The sequence below is a fragment of the Eleutherodactylus coqui genome, chromosome 13 (genome assembly GCF_035609145.1).
Source record: "Eleutherodactylus coqui strain aEleCoq1 chromosome 13, aEleCoq1.hap1, whole genome shotgun sequence".
Taxonomy (NCBI): Eukaryota; Metazoa; Chordata; class Amphibia; order Anura; family Eleutherodactylidae; genus Eleutherodactylus; species Eleutherodactylus coqui.
In genome coordinates, this window is record NC_089849.1 from 85,256,695 (window position 1) to 85,277,903 (window position 21,209).

At 48.1% G+C, this 21,209-nt stretch overlaps 4 non-coding genes across 4 annotated transcripts; all 4 read right to left on the bottom strand.

The window, feature by feature from the left end:
* Positions 1–478: 478 nt before the first annotated feature.
* LOC136588864 (U6 spliceosomal RNA) lies at positions 479–585 on the bottom strand. Its single transcript, XR_010787668.1, has one exon. It is a non-coding gene; the product is annotated as a U6 spliceosomal RNA (small nuclear RNA).
* Positions 586–8,710: 8,125 nt separating this feature from the next.
* On the bottom strand, positions 8,711–8,817 carry LOC136588941 (U6 spliceosomal RNA). The gene has a single exon (XR_010787728.1). It is a non-coding gene; the product is annotated as a U6 spliceosomal RNA (small nuclear RNA).
* Positions 8,818–15,697: 6,880 nt separating this feature from the next.
* LOC136588942 (U6 spliceosomal RNA) lies at positions 15,698–15,804 on the bottom strand. The gene has a single exon (XR_010787729.1). It is a non-coding gene; the product is annotated as a U6 spliceosomal RNA (small nuclear RNA).
* A 5,051-nt stretch (positions 15,805–20,855) lies between these two features.
* Positions 20,856–20,962, bottom strand: LOC136588943 (U6 spliceosomal RNA). The gene has a single exon (XR_010787730.1). It is a non-coding gene; the product is annotated as a U6 spliceosomal RNA (small nuclear RNA).
* Between the last annotated feature and the right edge of the window lie 247 nt (positions 20,963–21,209).

The following is a 21,209-nucleotide window of genomic DNA, read 5'->3' on the forward strand; positions in this document are numbered from 1 at the left end:
CTGTGGTTGTATGTGGAGCTGCTGGAGGAGTCTTTACAGCAGTGTCTGGCTGTATTTATACATTCTTTTTACTATTCTGACTCAATAACATGGCTGTAAGCGTATCGGTTGAGGTAACTTCTCTTGTAGTTATGGACCAGTACTCACACCAGGTATATGTTGTCAGACAGCATCCAACTCGACTGCAGAGGCATGTGAGAAGATTCCAGGGTTTATTCAGGTAGAAATGCACATTCAGCAGTAGGTAAAAAGAATGATGGTTAGCCAGAGCACAGAGTAGAGACCTAAGACATAGGCTATAGACAGGAAACTCCCTAGCAGGAGGAAAGGGAGGGGTTATGCAACACAGGGGGGTACAGAGAACCAGGAGGGACAAATTAAAGAAGGCAAGCACTTACAGATACAGTACAGGTTATACATGTCAATGAATAGAGTCAGGTAGATGAGACATGACAAATTATAATTGAAGAATCGGTGCAAAAATATGGAACGCCTCACGAATTTGCGTGTCATCCTTGCGCAGGGGCCATGCTAATCTTCTCTGTATTGTTCCAATTTTAGTATATGTGCTGCCGAAGCAAGCACGATACTGCAGTCAGCCCCGGCGGTATTTATGGTCCCGCGGGAGAGAAGTTCTTACATTGTGGAGAGATTACTTTTATAAATTAAAAATAATGTATCCTGCTGTGATATTTTACCTAATATGTCATGCCTGTAATAATAAAACCCGTTAATATAGAGTATTTTGGCCAAACTGAAGAGCATTTTGTGACAATGTTATATGCAAATGAGAACAAGCCGCAGTGCATGCTGGGAAGAATGCTGGTCTCGGAATACGGACCTTGTACCACAGAAGGCGCAGCTGGGGTGGAATGTACTACGGATGACTGCAGCGTTCTGCTTCCATCAGGAGAGCAGCTGCTCACTGCTGCACCACTGGCTGACGGTCACATTAGGACGTGATTGCCGGCTCACGCCTACTGCTGCTGGACGTGGCGCTATAGCATTAGGGCTGGGCGTGCAGCAGTGCAGCGCCTTCTGCCCACGGGTCTGCCCTGGCCGGAGTACAGCGATGCGTGCCCTTACCTATCAGCTGACAAGTGTGCTCGGCCGCACACACAAGGGGGTCACAGGAATGTCCCACAACATTGTCACACTTCCGTGGCTGCCAGGTCAAATTTATCACCAAGATAACATGTATGGGACCATCTGGGAGACCAACTTCTACAACCTACAACTTTGCATGATCTAAAGGTTCAGTAACATAGCAAATGTGGAGCAATATGCCACAGGATACCATACAGAACCTGTATGCCGCCATGCCTGCCAGTATTACATCTGATATACAAACTAGAGGCAGTGCAACAGGGTACTAGAGCCTCCATGCCCACCCGTATCACATCTGGTATCCAAGCTAGAGGCAGTGCAACAGGGTACTAGAGCCTCCATGCCCACCCGTATCACATCTTGTATCCAAGCTACAGGTGGTACAACAGGGTACTAGAGCCTCCATGCCTGTCTGTATCACATCTTGTATCCAAGCTAGAGGTGGTACAACAGGGTACTAGAGCCTCCATGCCTGTCTGTATCACATCTTGTATCCAAGCTAGACGCAGTACAACAGGGTACTAGAGCCTCCATGCCCACCCGTATCACATCTGATATCCAAGCTAGAGGCGGTGCAACAGGGTACTAGAGCCTATATGCCCACCCGTATCACATCTTGTATCCAAGCTACAGGTGGTACAACAGGGTACTAGAGCCTCCATGCCTGTCTGTATCACATCTTGTATCCAAGCTACAGGTGGTACAACAGGGTACTAGAGCCTCCATGCCTGCCTGTATCACATCTTGTATCCAAGCTAGAGGTGGTACAACAGGGTACTAGAGCCTCCATGCCTGTCTGTATCACATCTCGTATCCAAGCTAGAGGCAGTACAACAGGGTACTAGAGCCTCCATGCCCGCCCGTATCACATCTTGTATCCAAGCTAGAGGCGGTACAACAGGATACTAGAGCCTCCATGCCCACCTGTATCACATCTTGTATCCAAGCTAGAGGCGGTACAACAGGGTACTAGAGCCTCCATGCCCACCTGTATCACATCTTGTATCCAAGCTAGAGGCGGTACAACAGGGTACTAGAGCCTCCATGCCTGTCTGTATCACATCTTGTATCCAAGCTAGAGGCAGTACAACAGGGTACTAGAGCCTCCATGCCCGCCCGTATCACATCTTGTATCCAAGCTAGAGGCGGTACAACAGGATACTAGAGCCTCCATGCCCACCTGTATCACATCTTGTATCCAAGCTAGAGGCGGTACAACAGGGTACCATAGCCTCCATGCCGGCCTGTATCACATCTTGTATCCAAGCTAGAGGCGGTACAACAGGGTACTAGAGCCTCCATGCCTGTCTGTATCACATCTTGTATCCAAGCTAGAGGCGGTACAACAGGGTACTAGAGCCTCCATGCCCGCCTGTATCACATCTGGTATCCAAGCCAGAGGCAGTGTAACAGGGTACTAGAGCCTCCATGCCCACCCGTATCACATCCGGTATCCAAGCTAGAGGCAGTGCAACAGGGTACTAGAGCCTCCATGCCCACCCGTATCACATCTTGTATCCAAGCTACAGGTGGTACAACAGGGTACTAGAGCCTCCATGCCTGCCTGTATCACATCTTGTATCCAAGCTAGAGGAGCCCCTACAGCAGTGGTCCCCAACCTTTTTGGCACCAGGGACCGGCTTCAAGCAAGAACATTTTTACAAGGCCCGGCAGGGTGGGGCGGGACATGGGCGGGGCTTTGGTTATATGGGGCGGAGTTATGAAGGGGGTTGGAGTTTAGTGCATACTCATTTAATTATGACATTTAGAATGCCCTGGCAGTACACACACAGGGCAGTATAATATATCCCCCCTGCCACCCCCCCCCCACCGCCTGGCAGCACTCACATAGGGCAGTATATAATCTATTCCCCCCCCCCACAGCACACACATAGGGCAGCATATAATTTATCTCCTCCCCAGTAATAAGCAGCCTCCCCCCAGTAATAACCAGCCCCCCCACCAGTAATAGGCAGCGCCCCAGTAATAAGCAGCCCCCCCAAGAATAATCAGCCCCCCCCAGTAGTAAGCAGCCCCCCCAGTAGTAAGCAGCCCCCCCCCCCCCAGTAGTACATATCCACAACACGAGGGTCAGCAGCAAAAGAGGCATCCAAAATAGGTGGAACAGGTCGTCTGCAGCGCCCACTGTGGTCTAGATCCAAATTAGACCACAAGAAATGCAATGTGAAGAAAGTTGATTTAGGCAGCAGTTGGGGTGCAAATACAAAGCGGTTTTTATTCCTCCCAAAATGTGACGTTTCGACTCAACGAGTCTTTGTCAAATATACAAAATGTGTGAACAACAAACATACATATAGCAGTCCACCCACAGAGTGGACCTATCACAGAACAGAGCATATCAACAAAATTAAAATCACCCAGTAGTAAGCAGCCCCCCCAGTTGTAAGCAGCCCCTCCCCCAGTTCTAAGCAGCCCCCCCCCCGTAGTAAGCAGGCCCCCCCAATAACAGGCAGCCACCCCAGTAATAAGCAGCCCCCCAGTAGTAAGCAGCCCCCCCAGTTGTAAGCAGCCCCCCCAGTTGTAAAGAAGCCCCCCTCCAGTAACAGGCAGCCCCCCAAGTAGTAAGCAGCCCCCCCTAGTAATAAGCATCCCCCCAACCCATATACTTACCTCCTCCCTGCTGTTAGTGTCGCTCTCTCTCTACTTGCCCTGACGTCAATGTGCAGCCCGGCACGCTTCCTCCCCGAGTCCTCTCCTGCGGAACTAATGAGCAGGGGACTCGAGGAGGAGGATCCTGGCTGCACACTGACATCAGTGTGCGCCAGGATCAGTGCAATTACCAACGGGGAGCTACGGCGCCCCTGCTGGTAATCGCTTCAGTAGTGAGCGGCGTCGGCACGCCGCGGGCCACATAACACGAGGCAGCGGGCCGGATTCAGCCTGCGGGCTTTGTGTTTAGAAGAAAAGTTCCCAGCGGTACCGCGGACCGGCACTAAGCATCTAACAGTCCGGCCCCGGTCTGCGGACCGGTGGTTAGGGACCCCTGCCCTACAGAATACTAGAGCCTCCAGGCCCACCCATATCACGTTTTGTATCCAAGCTAGAGGTGGCACAACAGGGTGCTAGAGCCTCCATGCCCACCCATATCATGTCTTGTATCCAAGCTAGAGGCGATACAACAAAGTTCTGGAGCCTCCATGCTCTCCGTACCACATCCAGTATGCAAGCTAGAGGCGGTACATCAGGGTACTAGAGCCTTTATGTCCACCAGTATCACATCTTGTATTCAAGCTAGAGGTGGTACAACACGGTACTAGATCCTCCATGCCTGCCCGTATCAAATCTTGTATCTAAGCTTGAGGCGGTACCACAAAGTATTCAAAGCTTGCCTGTATCACATCATGTATCCAAGCTAGAGGTGGCACAACAGAGAACTATAGCCTCCATGCCCGCCCGTATCACATCTTGTATCCAAGCTAGAGGTGGTACAACAGGGTACCAGAGCCTCCAAGCCCACCCCTATCACTTTTTATATCCAAGCTAGAGGCGTGTGCAGATCACATCTTGTATCCAAACTAGAGGCGGTACAACAGGGTACTAGAGCCTCCATGCCCGCCTGTATCACATCTTGTATCCAAGCTAGAGGCGGTACAACAGGGTACTAGAGCCTCCATGCCCGCCTGTATCACATCTTGTATCCAAGCTAGAGGCGGTACAACAGGGTACTAGAGCCTCCATGCCCGCCCGTATCACATCTTGTATCCAAGCTAGAGGCGGTACAACAGGGTACTAGAGCCTCCATGCCCGCCTGTATCACATCTTGTATCCAAGCTAGAGGCGTTACAACAGGGTACTAGAGCCTCCATGCCCGCCTGTATCACATCTTGTATCCAAGCTAGAGGCGGTACAACAGGGTACTAGAGCCTCTATGCCCGCCTGTATCACATCTTGTATCTAAGCTAGAGGCGGTACAACAGGGTACTGGAGTCTTCGTACAAGGCATCAGTTTTCCGCAATAAGGGTGGTTTCACACAGGCAAGAAAATCGTGCGATTTTCGGCTGATGCGATAGTCAGTAAAAAAGCAGATTATGAAACCAACGGTTTCCTTCCCATCTGTGATGTTTTCACTGATGTGATGTTGAGAGAACAAAAAATAACGGCTGCTCTATCTTTCTGCGATGTGCGATTCTTTTTATCTCCCAGGTTTCGCTATGGAGCCGCTCCTTTTTATCGCCTCGCAATGCAACAAGATTGTGTTGCGATGCAATTTTGATAATGGAAAGTCCTATTCATTTTCGCAATAAAAAATTGTACATTTTTTATCGCGCAATTTTATTGTGGCCGTCAGCACTGCGATGGGAGATTATTCTAAAAAAAAAAGCATTGCTGGCAACCAAATATTGCAGACACAAAATAGGGGGTCGCCCGTGTGAAAGTCGCCTAAATGATCCTTTTACTCCGATATTGTAATCACTCACTTATAACAACGTTACAATCACACAGACAAAAGTGTCATCCCACAACTTCTGGGGGGGGTTACACTGTACGTGGTTATGGCGCCTCGGGTACATTTGCTGTATGCCTGTAGTCACATGGCACAAAAAATACACCTTTTAGTGGTGGCACCGTGAGACAATTATTATTATTACTCCAAGTTGAAACATGGCTTGATGATAAGTGCGATTGGGCGGTGAATTTGCAGGGGTACAATCTCTTCAGAAGAGACCGAAGGAACCAGAAAGGGGGAGGGGTATGTCTGTACGTCAAATCGAACTTGAAGCCGAGGCTACGGGAGGATATAGGGGTAGGAGACGAACAGGTGGAATCTCTGTGGGTAGAAATACAGGGAGGAAAAAATAACAAAATCCTGATAGGGGTCTTTTATCGACCACCAAAAGCAACAGAAGAAACTGAAGACTTACTACTAAGGCAGATAGAAGAGGTGTCAAAACGAAACGAAGTAATTATCATGGGGGACTTTAATTACCCAGATATAACATGGGAGAACGAAACCTGCAAATCTCACAGGGGTGATAAGTTCTTGAGAGTAATTAAAGATAATTACCTGAACCAACTTGTGCAGGAACCAACAAGAGGGAGAGCCATTCTGGACCTAGTGCTAACTAACAAACCGGAACGTATAAAGGGGGTGCAGGTTGAGGGGCACTTGGGGAACAGCGACCACAATATAATCAACTTCCAGCTGTCAATCAATAGGAAGCCTTATCAGGGAGTGACAAAGAAACTAAACTTTACTAAAGCAAAATTTGATGAGCTTAGAACTACTATCGGTAACATTAATTGGGACAACATCCTCAAAAATATCAGTACGGAGGAAAAATGGGAAAAGTTCAAAAGGATCCTAATCGCCTCATGTGAGCAGTCCATTCCCTTTAAAAATAAAAGAAACTCAGCTAAAAGGAAACCAATGTGGTTCGACAAGACGGTACGAGGGGCAATAAACGAAAAGAAGAAAGCGTTCAAACTACTAAAGCAAGAAGGCAGAGAAGAAGCGCTAAAATCATACAGGGAAAAAAACAAAATATGCAAAGACACGATTAAAACTGCCAAGGAGGAAGCAGAAAGACGGATCGCAAAAGAGAGCAGAAACAACCCGAAGCTATTTTTCAACTACATAAACAGCAAAAGGATTTGCAGGGAGAGCGCTGGCCCTTTAAAAAACAATGCAGGAGAAATCATTGATGATGACGAAGGGAAAGCAAATCTACTAAACAGTTTCTTCTCAAGTGTATTCACCAAAGAAAAGGAAATGCCACACGAGATGCAGGGGAATAAAACGAACTCCTCACAAAATATCTCATACCTAACGCAGGAGGAGGTGCGGAAGCGTCTAAAGAAAACTAAGATTGATAAATCACCGGGCCCAGATGGATTACACCCAAGGATACTAAAGGAACTAAGTGACGAGATAGCTAGGCCGCTATACCTAATATTTCTAGACACTATCAAGACCGGAGTAGTACCATTGGACTGGCGCATTGCCAACGTGGTTCCAATTTACAAAAAAGGGAGCAAAAGTGAGCCTGGTAACTACAGGCCAGTAAGTCTCACTTCAGTAACGGGAAAAATTTTCGAGGGGATTCTGAGAGACGCCATCGATGAGTACCTCAAGGAGATTAAGGGAATAACTCCTCACCAGCACGGATTCATGAAGGGTCGCTCATGTCAGACAAATCTGATCAGCTTCTACGATGAAGTAAGCTCTAAGCTGGACCAGGGAGAATCTATTGATCTTGTATATCTGGACTTCTCTAAAGCCTTTGACACCGTGCCACATAATAGGCTAATATACAAAATGAGGCAGCTCGGACTGGGCGAAAACGTGTGTAAGTGGGTAAAAAATTGGCTCAACGATAGAAAGCAGAGGGTGATAATAAATGGTTCGTACTCTGATTGGACCACAGTCGCTAGCGGGGTGCCACAGGGTTCAGTATTAGGCCCCACTCTGTTCAACATATTTATCAATGACCTGATAGAGGGGCTGCACAGCAAAATATCAATATTTGCAGATGACACAAAATTATACAATATAATTAATGCAACGGAGGACAATGTGCGGCTACAAACGGACCTGGATAAGCTGGGGGCTTGGGCAGAAAAATGGCAAATGAAGTTCAATGTTGAAAAATGTAAGACTATGCACATGGGCAAGAGGAACGGATGTCACCAATATACACTAAATGGGGTACCACTAGGGAAAAGTGATATGGAAAAGGATCTGGGGGTATTAGTGGATAATAGACTAAACTGGAGTAACCAATGCCAGTCAGCCGCTGCAAAGGCAAATAAAGTCTTGGGGTGCATCAAAAGAGGTATAGGGGCGAAGGACGAGAACATTATCCTTCCATTATATAAGGCACTTGTCAGGCCTCACATGGAATACTGCATACAATTCTGGACACCGGTGCTCAGGAAAGATGTCACAGTGCTTGAGGGGGTTCAAAGAAGAGCGACTAAACTAATACATGGAATGACGGGACTGGAATACCCAGAGAGGCTGTCCAAATTGGGACTATTTACTCTAGAAAAAAGAAGGTTAAGAGGCGACCAAATAACCATGTATAAGTACATGAGGGGACAACACATGGATCTCTCCCGTGATCTGTTTACACCCAGGACTGCGACGGTAACAAGAGGACATCCGCTACGATTAGAGGAAAGTAGGTTTCATCACCAACACAGAAAGGGGTTCTTTACTGTAAGAGCAGTTAGACTGTGGAACTCTCTACCGGAGGAAGTGGTGATGGCAAAATCCATAGAGGAGTTTAAAAGGGGACTTGATGTCTTTCTGAAGAAGGATATTACAGGATATAAATTTTAGGTTAAGTGTCAATCCTGCTATATAGGCAGGTAGGAACTATTAGGGGTTGATCCAGGGAACAGTCTGATTGCCATTAGGGAGTCGGGAAGGAATTTTTTCCCCAAAAGGGCTAATTGACTTCTGGCCTTGGGGTTTTTTGCCTTCCCCTGGATCAACACAGTAGGATAGACAGGCTGGACTAGATGGACAATGTCTTCATTCGGCCTTACATACTATGTTACTATGTAAGATAAAACGTATAAGGAGAAAAAAATGTTATGTTAGAATTTTTTTTTTAATTCTAATTGAAGAATCGGTGCAAAAATATGGAACGCCTCACGAATTTGCGTGTCATCCTTGCGCAGGGGCCATGCTAATCTTCTCTGTATCGTTCCAATTTTAGTATATGTGCTGCCGAAGCAAGCACGATACTGCAGACAGCCCCGGCGGTATTTATGGTCCCGCGGGAGAGAAGTTCTTACATTGTGGAGAGATTACTTTTATAAATTAAAAATAATGTATCCTGCTGTGATATTTTACCTAATATGTCATGCCTGTAATAATAAAACCCGTTAATATAGAGTATTTTGGCCAAACTGAAGAGCATTTTGTGACAATGTTATATGCAAATGAGAAGAAGCCGCAGTGCATGCTGGGAAGAATGCTGGTCTCGGAATACGGACCTTGTACCACAGAAGGCGCAGCTGGTGTGGAATGTACTGCGGATGACTGCAGCGCTCTGCTTCCATCAGGAGAGCAGCTGCTCACTGCTGCACCACTGGCTGACGGTCACATTAGGACGTGATTGCCGGCTCACGCCTACTGCTGCTGGACGTGGCGCTATAGCATTAGGGCTGGGCGTGCAGCAGTGCAGCGCCTTCTGCCCACCGGTCTGCCCTGGCCGGAGTACAGCGATGCGTGCCCTTACCTATCAGCTGACAAGTGTGCTCGGCCGCACACACAAGGGGGTCACAGGAATGTCCCACAACATTGTCACACTTCCGTGGCTGCCAAGTCAAATTTATCACCAAGATAACATGTATGGGACCATCTGGGAGACCAACTTCTACAACCTACAACTTTGCATGATCTAAAGGTTCAGTTACATAGCAAATGTGGAGCAATATGCCACAGGATACCATACAGAACCTGTATGCCGCCATGCCCGCCAGTATCACATCTGGTATACAAACTAGAGGCAGGGCAACAGGGTACTAGAGCCTCCATGCCCACCCGTATCACATCTGGTATCCAAGCTAGAGGCAGTGCAACAGGGTACTAGAGCCTCCATGCCCACCTGTATTACATCTTGTATCCAAGCTACAGGTGGTACAACAGGGTACTAGAGCCTCCATGCCTGTCTGTATCACATCTTGTATCCAAGCTAGAGGCAGTACAACAGGGAACTAGAGCCTCCATGCCCACCCGTATCACATCTGGTATCCAAGCTAGAGGCAGTGCAACAGGGTACTAGAGCCTCCATTCCCACCCGTATCACATCTTGTATCCAAGCTACAGGTGGTACAACAGGGTACTAGAGCCTCCATGCCTGCCTGTATCACATCTTGTATCCAAGCTAGAGGTGGTACAACAGGGTACTAGAGCCTCCATGCCTGCCTGTATCACATCTTGTATCCAAGCTAGAGGTGGTACAACAGGGGACTAGAGCCTCCATGCCCGCCCGTATCACATCTTGTATCCAAGCCAGAGGCAGTACAACAGGGTACTAGAGCCTCCATGCCCGCCCGTATCACATCTTGTATCCAAGCTAGAGGCAGTACAACAGGATACTAGAGCATCCATGCCCACCTGTATCACATCTTGTATCCAAGCTAGAGGCGGTACAACAGGGTACTAGAGCCTCCATGCCCGCCTGTATCACATCTTGTATCCAAGCTAGAGGCGGTACAACAGGGTACTAGAGCCTCCATGCCCGCCCGTATCACATCTTGTATCCAAGCTAGAGGCGGTACAACAGGGTACTAGAGCCTCCATGCCCGCTTGTATCACATCTTGTATCCAACCTAGAGGCGGTACTACAGAGTACTAGAGCCTCCATGCCTGTCTTTATCACATCTTGTATCCAAGCTAGAGGTGGTACAACAGGGTACTAGAGCCTCCATGCCTGCCTGTATCACATCTTGTATCCAAGCTAGAGGTGGTACAACAGGGTACTAGAGCCTCCATGCCTGTCTGTATCACATCTTGTATCCAAGCTATAGGCAGTACAACAGGGTACTAGAGCCTCCATGCCCGCCCGTATCACATCTTGTATCCAAGATAGAGGCAGTACAACAGGGTACTAGAGCCTCCATGCCCGCCTGTATCACATCTTGTATCCAAACTAGAGGCAGTGCAACAGGGTACTAGAGCCTCCATGCCCGCCCGTATCACATCTGGTATCCAAGCTAGAGGCAGTGCAACAGGGTACTAGAGCCTCCATGCCCACCCGTATCACATCTTGTATCCAAGCTAGAGGCAGTGCAACAGGGTACTAGAGCCTCCATGCCCACCCGTATCACATCTTGTATCCAAGCTACAGGTGGTACAACAGGGTACTAGAGCCTCCATGCCTGTCTGTATCACATCTTGTATCCAAGCTAGAGGCGGTACAACAGGGTACTAGAGCCTCCATGCCCGCCCGTATCACATCTTGTATCCAAGCTAGAGGCGGTACAACAGGGTACTAGAGCCTCCATGCCCGCTTGTATCACATCTTGTATCCAACCTAGAGGCGGTACTACAGAGTACTAGAGCCTCCATGCCTGTCTTTATCACATCTTGTATCCAAGCTAGAGGTGGTACAACAGGGTACTAGAGCCTCCATGCCTGCCTGTATCACATCTTGTATCCAAGCTAGAGGTGGTACAACAGGGTACTAGAGCCTCCATGCCTGTCTGTATCACATCTTGTATCCAAGCTATAGGCAGTACAACAGGGTACTAGAGCCTCCATGCCCGCCCGTATCACATCTTGTATCCAAGATAGAGGCAGTACAACAGGGTACTAGAGCCTCCATGCCCGCCTGTATCACATCTTGTATCCAAACTAGAGGCAGTGCAACAGGGTACTAGAGCCTCCATGCCCGCCCGTATCACATCTGGTATCCAAGCTAGAGGCAGTGCAACAGGGTACTAGAGCCTCCATGCCCACCCGTATCACATCTTGTATCCAAGCTAGAGGCAGTGCAACAGGGTACTAGAGCCTCCATGCCCACCCGTATCACATCTTGTATCCAAGCTACAGGTGGTACAACAGGGTACTAGAGCCTCCATGCCTGTCTGTATCACATCTTGTATCCAAGCTAGAGGCAGTACAACAGGGTACTAGAGCCTCCATGCCCGCCCGTATCACATCTTGTATCCAAGCTAGAGGCGGTACAACAGGGTACTAGAGCCTCCATGCCCGCCCGTATCACATCTTGTATTGTGGTGGAAGCCCAGTATATATCTATATGGATCGGTGGGCCTTGGCAGTAGACAGTTGTCAATTTAACATTCTGTATACATATTTGCTTTCTGTCTTGCTACAAATATAATGTTCTTACAGTTATGCAATAGGTACTTCCGCTTATATGAAATATCTGTTTTATAAACTCTGCTGGATGGAATTTAGCACGCAACCAAGATATAAATATATCTGTTTGTCCGGTTGCATGGGTGATTAAAGGAACTAGGAAGTAGACAATGAACCGAATCTGAGACAAGCTTCCGCTTTCAAGTTACCGCGAAAATTTCCCCAGCAACTTTACTGGAAACGTATGCAAATAACATGGGAGGTTTGTGCAATTTATAGTTCATGATGTAACATCCAATCATATCGAAGGAACCACACGTGGCTCCAAGACAACCCACTCATCTCATCCACCACCTGATGGCCAATCACAGATGACCGGAGGATGGAAGAATTGCAAGATGCTTATCCAATAATTAAACAATACGTTGTATCTATGTAATCTTTGACCTGCCCAGATGGGCGGATGTGTTAAACTCTTAAAACAGGCTACACGCCGATCATTAAAGTTAGAATTGAGGAAGCTATGCATGCTGAACCTCGTGTCAGTGTGGAAACTGCTTATGCGCATTATCAATTCAAAATTAATATGGAAGGGTGTAAACATTCCAAATTGAGTAAGCCGTGATTCCGCAAAGGAATTCTACGACAGTATCCAAGCTAGAGACGGTACAACAGGGTACTAGAGCCTCCATGCCCGCCCGTATCACATCTTGTATACAAGCTAGAGGCAGTACAACAGGGTACTAGAGCCTCCATGCCCACCTGTATCACATCTTGTATCCAAGCTAGAGGCGGTACAACAGGGTACTAGAGCCTCCATGCCCGCCCGTATCACATCTTGTATCCAAGCTAAAGGCGGTACAACAGGGTACTAGAGCCTCCATGCCTGTCTGTATCACATCTTGTATCCAAGCTAGAGGCAGTACAACAGGGTACTAGAGCCTCCATGCCCACCTGTATCACATCTTGTATCCAAGCTACAGGTGGTACAACAGGGTACTAGAGCCTCCATGCCTGCCTGTATCACATCTTGTATCCAAGCTAGAGGTAGTTAAACAGGGTACTAGAGCCTCCATGCCTGTCTGTATCACATCTTGTATCCAAGCTAGAGGCAGTACAACAGGGTACTAGAGCCTCCATGCCCGCCCGTATCACATCTTGTATCCAAGCTAGAGGCGGTACAACAGGATACTAGAGCCTCCATGCCCACCTGTATCACATCTTGTATCCAAGCTAGAGGCGGTACAACAGGGTACTAGAGCCTCCATGCCCGCCTGTATCACATCTTGTATCCAAGCTAGAGGTGGTACAACAGGGTACCAAAGCCTCCATGCCCACCCGTATCACTTTTTATATCCAAGCTAGAGGCGGTAGAACAGGGTACTAGAGCCTCCATGCCTGTCTGTATCACATCTTGTATCCAAGCTAGAGGCGGTACAACAGGGTACTAGAGCCTTCATGCCCGCCCGTATCACATCTTGTATCCAAGCTAGAGGCAGTACAACAGGGTACTAGAGCCTCTATGCCCGCCCGTATCACATGTTGTATCCAAGCTAGAGACGGTACAACAGGGTACTAGAGCCTCCATGCCCGCCCGTATCACATCTTGTATCCAAGCTGGAGGCAGTACAACAGGGTACTAGAGCCTCCATGCCCACCCGTATCACATCTTGTATCTAAGCTAGAGACGGTACAACAGGGTACTAGAGCCTCCATGCCCGCCCGTATCACATCTTGTATCCAAGCTAGAGGCGGTACAACAGGGTACTAGAGCCTCCATGCCCACCTGTATCACATCTTGTATCCAAGCTCGAGGCAGTGCAACAGGGTACTAGTACCTCCATGCCCACCCGTATCACATCTGGTATCCAAGCTAGAGGCAGTGCAACAGGGTACTAGAGCCTCCATGCCCACCCGTATCACATCTTGTATCCAAGCTACAGGTGGTACAACAGGGTACTAGAGCCTCCATGCCTGCCTGTATCACATCTTGTATCCAAGCTAGAGGTGGTACAAGAGGGTACTAGAGCCTCCATGCCTGTCTGTATCACATCTTGTATCCAAGCTAGAGGCAGTACAACAGGGTACTAGAGCCTCCATGCCCACCTGTATCACATCTTGTGTCCAAGCTACAGGTGGTACAACAGGGTACTATTGCCTCCATGCCTGCCTGTATCACATCTTGTATCCAAGCTAGAGGCGGTACAACAGGGTACTAGAGCCTCCATGCCCGCCCGTATCACATCTTGTATCCAAGCTAGAGGTGGTACAACAGAGTACTAGAGCCTCCATGCCCGTCTGTATCACATCTTGTATCCAAGCTAGAGGCAGTACAACAGTGTACTAGAGCCTCCATGCCTGCCCGTATCACATCTTGTATCCAAGCTAGAGGCGGTACAACAGGGTACTAGAGCCTCCATGCCCGCCCGTATCACATCTTGTATCCAAGCTAGAGGCGGTACAACAGGGTACTAGAGCCTCCATGCCTGTCTGTATTACATCTTGTATCCAAGCTAGAGGTGGTAAAACAGGGTATTAGAGCCTCCATGCCTGTCTATATCACATCTTGTATCCAAGCTAGAGGCGGTACAACAGGGTACTAGAGCCTCCATGCCCACCTGTATCACATCTTGTATCCAAGCTAGAGGCGGTACAACAGGGTACTAGAGCCTCCATGCCCACCCGTATCACATCTTGTATCCAACCTAGAGGTGGTACAACAGGGTACTAGAGCCTCCATGCCTGTCTGTATTACATCTTGTATCCAAGCTAGAGGTGGTACAACAGGGTATTAGAGCCTCCATGCCTGTCTATATCACATCTTGTATCCAAGCTAGAGGCGGTACAACAGGGTACTAGAGCCTCCATGCCCACCTGTATCACATCTTGTATCCAAGCTAGAGGTGGTACAACAGGGTACTAGAGCCTCCATGCCCGCCCGTATCACATCTTGTATCCCAGCTAGAGGCGGTACAACAGGGTACTAGAGCCTCCATGCCCGCCTGTATCACATCTTGTATCTAAGCTAGAGGCGGTACAACAGGGTACTGGAGTCTTCGTACAAGGCATCAGTTTTCCGCAATAAGGGTGGTTTCACACAGGCAAGAAAATCGTGCGATTTTCGGCTGATGCGATAGTCAGTAAAAAAGCAGATTATGAAACCAACGGTTTCCTTTCCATCTGTGATGTTTTCACTGATGTGATGTTGAGAGAACAAAAAATAACGGCTGCTCTATCTTTCTGCGATGTGCGATTCTTTTTATCTCCCAGGTTTCGCTATGGAGCCGCTCCTTTTTATCGCCTCGCAATGCAACAAGATTGTGTTGCGATGCAATTTTGATAATGGAAAGTCCTATTCATTTTCGCAATAAAAAATTGTACATTTTTTATCGCGCAATTTTATTGTGGCCGTCAGCACTGCGATGGGAGATTATTCTAAAAAAAAAGCATTGCTGGCAACCAAATATTGCAGACACAAAATAGGGGGTCGCCCGTGTGAAAGTCGCCTAAATGATCCTTTTACTCCGATATTGTAATCACTCACTTATAACAACGTTACAATCACACAGACAAAAGTGTCATCCCACAACTTCTGGGGGGGGTTACACTGTACGTGGTTATGGCGCCTCGGGTACATTTGCTGTATGCCTGTAGTCACATGGCACAAAAAATACACCTTTTAGTGGTGGCACCGTGAGACAATTATTATTATTACTCCAAGTTAAAACCTATAAGGAGAAAAAAATGTTATGTTAGAATTTTTTTTTTTGTTCTAATTGAAGAATCGGTGCAAAAATATGGAACGCCTCACGAATTTGCGTGTCATCCTTGCGCAGGGGCCATGCTAATCTTCTCTGTATCGTTCCAATTTTAGTATATGTGCTGCCGAAGCAAGCACGATACTGCAGACAGCCCCGGCGGTATTTATGGTCCCGCGGGAGAGAAGTTCTTACATTGTGGAGAGATTACTTTTATAAATTAAAAATAATGTATCCTGCTGTGATATTTTACCTAATATGTCATGCCTGTAATAATAAAACCCATTAATATAGAGTATTTGGGCCAAACTGAAGAGCATTTTGTGACAATGTTATATGCAAATGAGAAGAAGCCGCAGTGCATGCTGGGAAGAATGCTGGTCTCGGAATACGGACCTTGTACCACAGAAGGCGCAGCTGGTGTGGAATGTACTGCGGATGACTGCAGCGCTCTGCTTCCATCAGGAGAGCAGCTGCTCACTGCTGCACCACTGGCTGACGGTCACATTAGGACGTGATTGCCGGCTCACGCCTACTGCTGCTGGACGTGGCGCTATAGCATTAGGGCTGGGCGTGCAGCAGTGCAGCGCCTTCTGCCCACCGGTCTGCCCTGGCCGGAGTACAGCGATGCGTGCCCTTACCTATCAGCTGACAAGTGTGCTCGGCCGCACACACAAGGGGGTCACAGGAATGTCCCACAACATTGTCACACTTCCGTGGCTGCCAGGTCAAATTTATCACCAAGATAACATGTATGGGACCATCTGGGAGACCAACTTCTACAACCTACAACTTTGCATGATCTAAAGGTTCAGTTACATAGCAAATGTGGAGCAATATGCCACAGGATACCATACAGAACCTGTATGCCGCCATGCCCGCCAGTATCACATCTGGTATACAAACTAGAGGCAGGGCAACAGGGTACTAGAGCCTCCATGCCCACCCGTATCACATCTGGTATCCAAGCTAGAGGCAGTGCAACAGGGTACTAGAGCCTCCATGCCCACCTGTATTACATCTTGTATCCAAGCTACAGGTGGTACAACAGGGTACTAGAGCCTCCATGCCTGTCTGTATCACATCTTGTATCTAAGCTAGAGGCAGTACAACAGGGAACTAGAGCCTCCATGCCCGCCCGTATCACATCTGGTATCCAAGCTAGAGGCAGTGCAACAGGGTACTAGAGCCTCCATGTCCACCCGTATCACATCTTGTATCCAAGCTACAGGTGGTACAACAGGGTACTAGAGCCACCATGAATGCCTGTATCACATCTTGTATCCAAGCTAGAGGTGGTACAACAGGGTACTAGAGCCTCCATGCCTGCCTGTATCACATCTTGTATCCAAGCTAGAGGTGGTACAACAGGGGACTAGAGCCTCCATGCCCGCCCGTATCACATCTTGTATCCAAGCTAGAGGCAGTACAACAGGGTACTAGAGCCTCCATGCCCGCCCGTATCACATCTTGTATCCAAGCTAGAGGCAGTACAACAGGATACTAGAGCATCCATGCCCACCTGTATCACATCTTGTATCCAAGCTAGAGGCGGTACAACAGGGTACTAGAGCCTCCATGCCCGCCTGTATCACATCTTGTATCCAAGCTAGAGGCGGTACAACAGGGTACTAGAGCCTCCATGCCCGCCCGTATCACATCTTGTATCCAAGCTAGAGGCGGTACAACAGGGTACTAGAGCCTCCATGCCCGCTTGTATCACATCTTGTATCCAACCTAGAGGCGGTACTACAGAGTACTAGAGCCTCCATGCCTGTCTTTATCACATCTTGTATCCAAGCTAGAGGTGGTACAACAGGGTACTAGAGCCTCCATGCCTGCCTGTATCACATCTTGTATCCAAGCTAGAGGTGGTACAACAGGGTACTAGAGCCTCCATGCCTGTCTGTATCACATCTTGTATCCAAGCTAGAGGCAGTACAACAGGGTACTAGAGCCTCCATGCCCGCCCGTATCACATCTTGTATCCAAGATAGAGGCAGTACAACAGGGTACTAGAGCCTCCATGCCCGCCCGTATCACATCTTGTATCCAAGCTAGAGGCGGTACAACAGGGTACTAGAGCCTCCATGCCCGCCCGTATCACATCTTGTATACAAGCTAGAGGCAGTACAACAGGGTACTAGAGCCTCCATGCCCACCTGTATCACATCTTGTATCCAAGCTAGAGGCGGTACAACAGGGTACTAGAGCCTCCATGCCCGCCCGTATCACATCTTGTATCCAAGCTAAAGGCGGTACAACAGGGTACTAGAGCCTCCATGCCTGTCTGTATCACATCTTGTATCCAAGCTAGAGGCAGTACAACAGGGTACTAGAGCCTCCATGCCCACCTGTATCACATCTTGTATCCAAGCTACAGGTGGTACAACAGGGTACTAGAGCCTCCATGCCTGCCTGTATCACATCTTGTATCCAAGCTAGAGGTAGTTAAACAGGGTACTAGAGCCTCCATGCCTGTCTGTATCACATCTTGTATCCAAGCTAGAGGCAGTACAACAGGGTACTAGAGCCTCCATGCCCGCCCGTATCACATCTTGTATCCAAGCTAGAGGCGGTACAACAGGATACTAGAGCCTCCATGCCCACCTGTATCACATCTTGTATCCAAGCTAGAGGCGGTACAACAGGGTACTAGAGCCTCCATGCCCGCCTGTATCACATCTTGTATCCAAGCTAGAGGTGGTACAACAGGGTACCAAAGCCTCCATGCCCACCCGTATCACTTTTTATATCCAAGCTAGAGGCGGTAGAACAGGGTACTAGAGCCTCCATGCCTGTCTGTATCACATCTTGTATCCAAGCTAGAGGCGGTACAACAGGGTACTAGAGCCTTCATGCCCGCCCGTATCACATCTTGTATCCAAGCTAGAGGCAGTACAACAGGGTACTAGAGCCTCTATGCCCGCCCGTATCACATGTTGTATCCAAGCTAGAGACGGTACAACAGGGTACTAGAGCCTCCATGCCCGCCCGTATCACATCTTGTATCCAAGCTGGAGGCAGTACAACAGGGTACTAGAGCCTCCATGCCCACCCGTATCACATCTTGTATCTAAGCTAGAGACGGTACAACAGGGTACTAGAGCCTCCATGCCCGCCCGTATCACATCTTGTATCCAAGCTAGAGGCGGTACAACAGGGTACTAGAGCCTCCATGCCCACCTGTATCACATCTTGTATCCAAGCTCGAGGCAGTGCAACAGGGTACTAGTACCTCCATGCCCACCCGTATCACATCTGGTATCCAAGCTAGAGGCAGTGCAACAGGGTACTAGAGCCTCCATGCCCACCCGTATCACATCTTGTATCCAAGCTACAGGTGGTACAACAGGGTACTAGAGCCTCCATGCCTGCCTGTATCACATCTTGTATCCAAGCTAGAGGTGGTACAAGAGGGTACTAGAGCCTCCATGCCTGTCTGTATCACATCTTGTATCCAAGCTAGAGGCAGTACAACAGGGTACTAGAGCCTCCATGCCCACCTGTATCACATCTTGTGTCCAAGCTACAGGTGGTACAACAGGGTACTATTGCCTCCATGCCTGCCTGTATCACATCTTGTATCCAAGCTAGAGGCGGTACAACAGGGTACTAGAGCCTCCATGCCCGCCCGTATCACATCTTGTATCCAAGCTAGAGGTGGTACAACAGAGTACTAGAGCCTCCATGCCCGTCTGTATCACATCTTGTATCCAAGCTAGAGGCAGTACAACAGTGTACTAGAGCCTCCATGCCTGCCCGTATCACATCTTGTATCCAAGCTAGAGGCGGTACAACAGGGTACTAGAGCCTCCATGCCCGCCCGTATCACATCTTGTATCCAAGCTAGAGGCGGTACAACAGGGTACTAGAGCCTCCATGCCTGTCTGTATTACATCTTGTATCCAAGCTAGAGGTGGTAAAACAGGGTATTAGAGCCTCCATGCCTGTCTATATCACATCTTGTATCCAAGCTAGAGGCGGTACAACAGGGTACTAGAGCCTCCATGCCCACCTGTATCACATCTTGTATCCAAGCTAGAGGCGGTACAACAGGGTACTAGAGCCTCCATGCCCACCCGTATCACATCTTGTATCCAACCTAGAGGTGGTACAACAGGGTACTAGAGCCTCCATGCCTGTCTGTATTACATCTTGTATCCAAGCTAGAGGTGGTACAACAGGGTATTAGAGCCTCCATGCCTGTCTATATCACATCTTGTATCCAAGCTAGAGGCGGTACAACAGGGTACTAGAGCCTCCATGCCCACCTGTATCACATCTTGTATCCAAGCTAGAGGTGGTACAACAGGGTACTAGAGCCTCCATGCCCGCCCGTATCACATCTTGTATCCCAGCTAGAGGCGGTACAACAGGGTACTAGAGCCTCCATGCCCGCCTGTATCACATCTTGTATCTAAGCTAGAGGCGGTACAACAGGGTACTGGAGTCTTCGTACAAGGCATCAGTTTTCCGCAATAAGGGTGGTTTCACACAGGCAAGAAAATCGTGCGATTTTCGGCTGATGCGATAGTCAGTAAAAAAGCAGATTATGAAACCAACGGTTTCCTTCCCATCTGTGATGTTTTCACTGATGTGATGTTGAGAGAACAAAAAATAACGGCTGCTCTATCTTTCTGCGATGTGCGATTCTTTTTATCTCCCAGGTTTCGCTATGGAGCCGCTCCTTTTTATCGCCTCGCAATGCAACAAGATTGTGTTGCGATGCAATTTTGATAATGGAAAGTCCTATTCATTTTCGCAATAAAAAATTGTACATTTTTTATCGCGCAATTTTATTGTGGCCGTCAGCACTGCGATGGGAGATTATTCTAAAAAAAAAGCATTGCTGGCAACCAAATATTGCAGACACAAAATAGGGGGTCGCCCGTGTGAAAGTCGCCTAAATGATCCTTTTACTCCGATATTGTAATCACTCACTTATAACAACGTTACAATCACACAGACAAAAGTGTCATCCCACAACTTCTGGGGGGGGTTACACTGTACGTGGTTATGGCGCCTCGGGTACATTTGCTGTATGCCTGTAGTCACATGGCACAAAAAATACACCTTTTAGTGGTGGCACCGTGAGACAATTATTATTATTACTCCAAGTTAAAACCTATAAGGAGAAAAAAATGTTATGTTAGAATTTTTTTTTTTGTTCTAATTGAAGAATCGGTGCAAAAATATGGAACGCCTCACGAATTTGCGTGTCATCCTTGCGCAGGGGCCATGCTAATCTTCTCTGTATCGTTCCAATTTTAGTATATGTGCTGCCGAAGCAAGCACGATACTGCAGACAGCCCCGGCGGTATTTATGGTCCCGCGGGAGAGAAGTTCTTACATTGTGGAGAGATTACTTTTATAAATTAAAAATAATGTATCCTGCTGTGATATTTTACCTAATATGTCATGCCTGTAATAATAAAACCCATTAATATAGAGTATTTGGGCCAAACTGAAGAGCATTTTGTGACAATGTTATATGCAAATGAGAAGAAGCCGCAGTGCATGCTGGGAAGAATGCTGGTCTCGG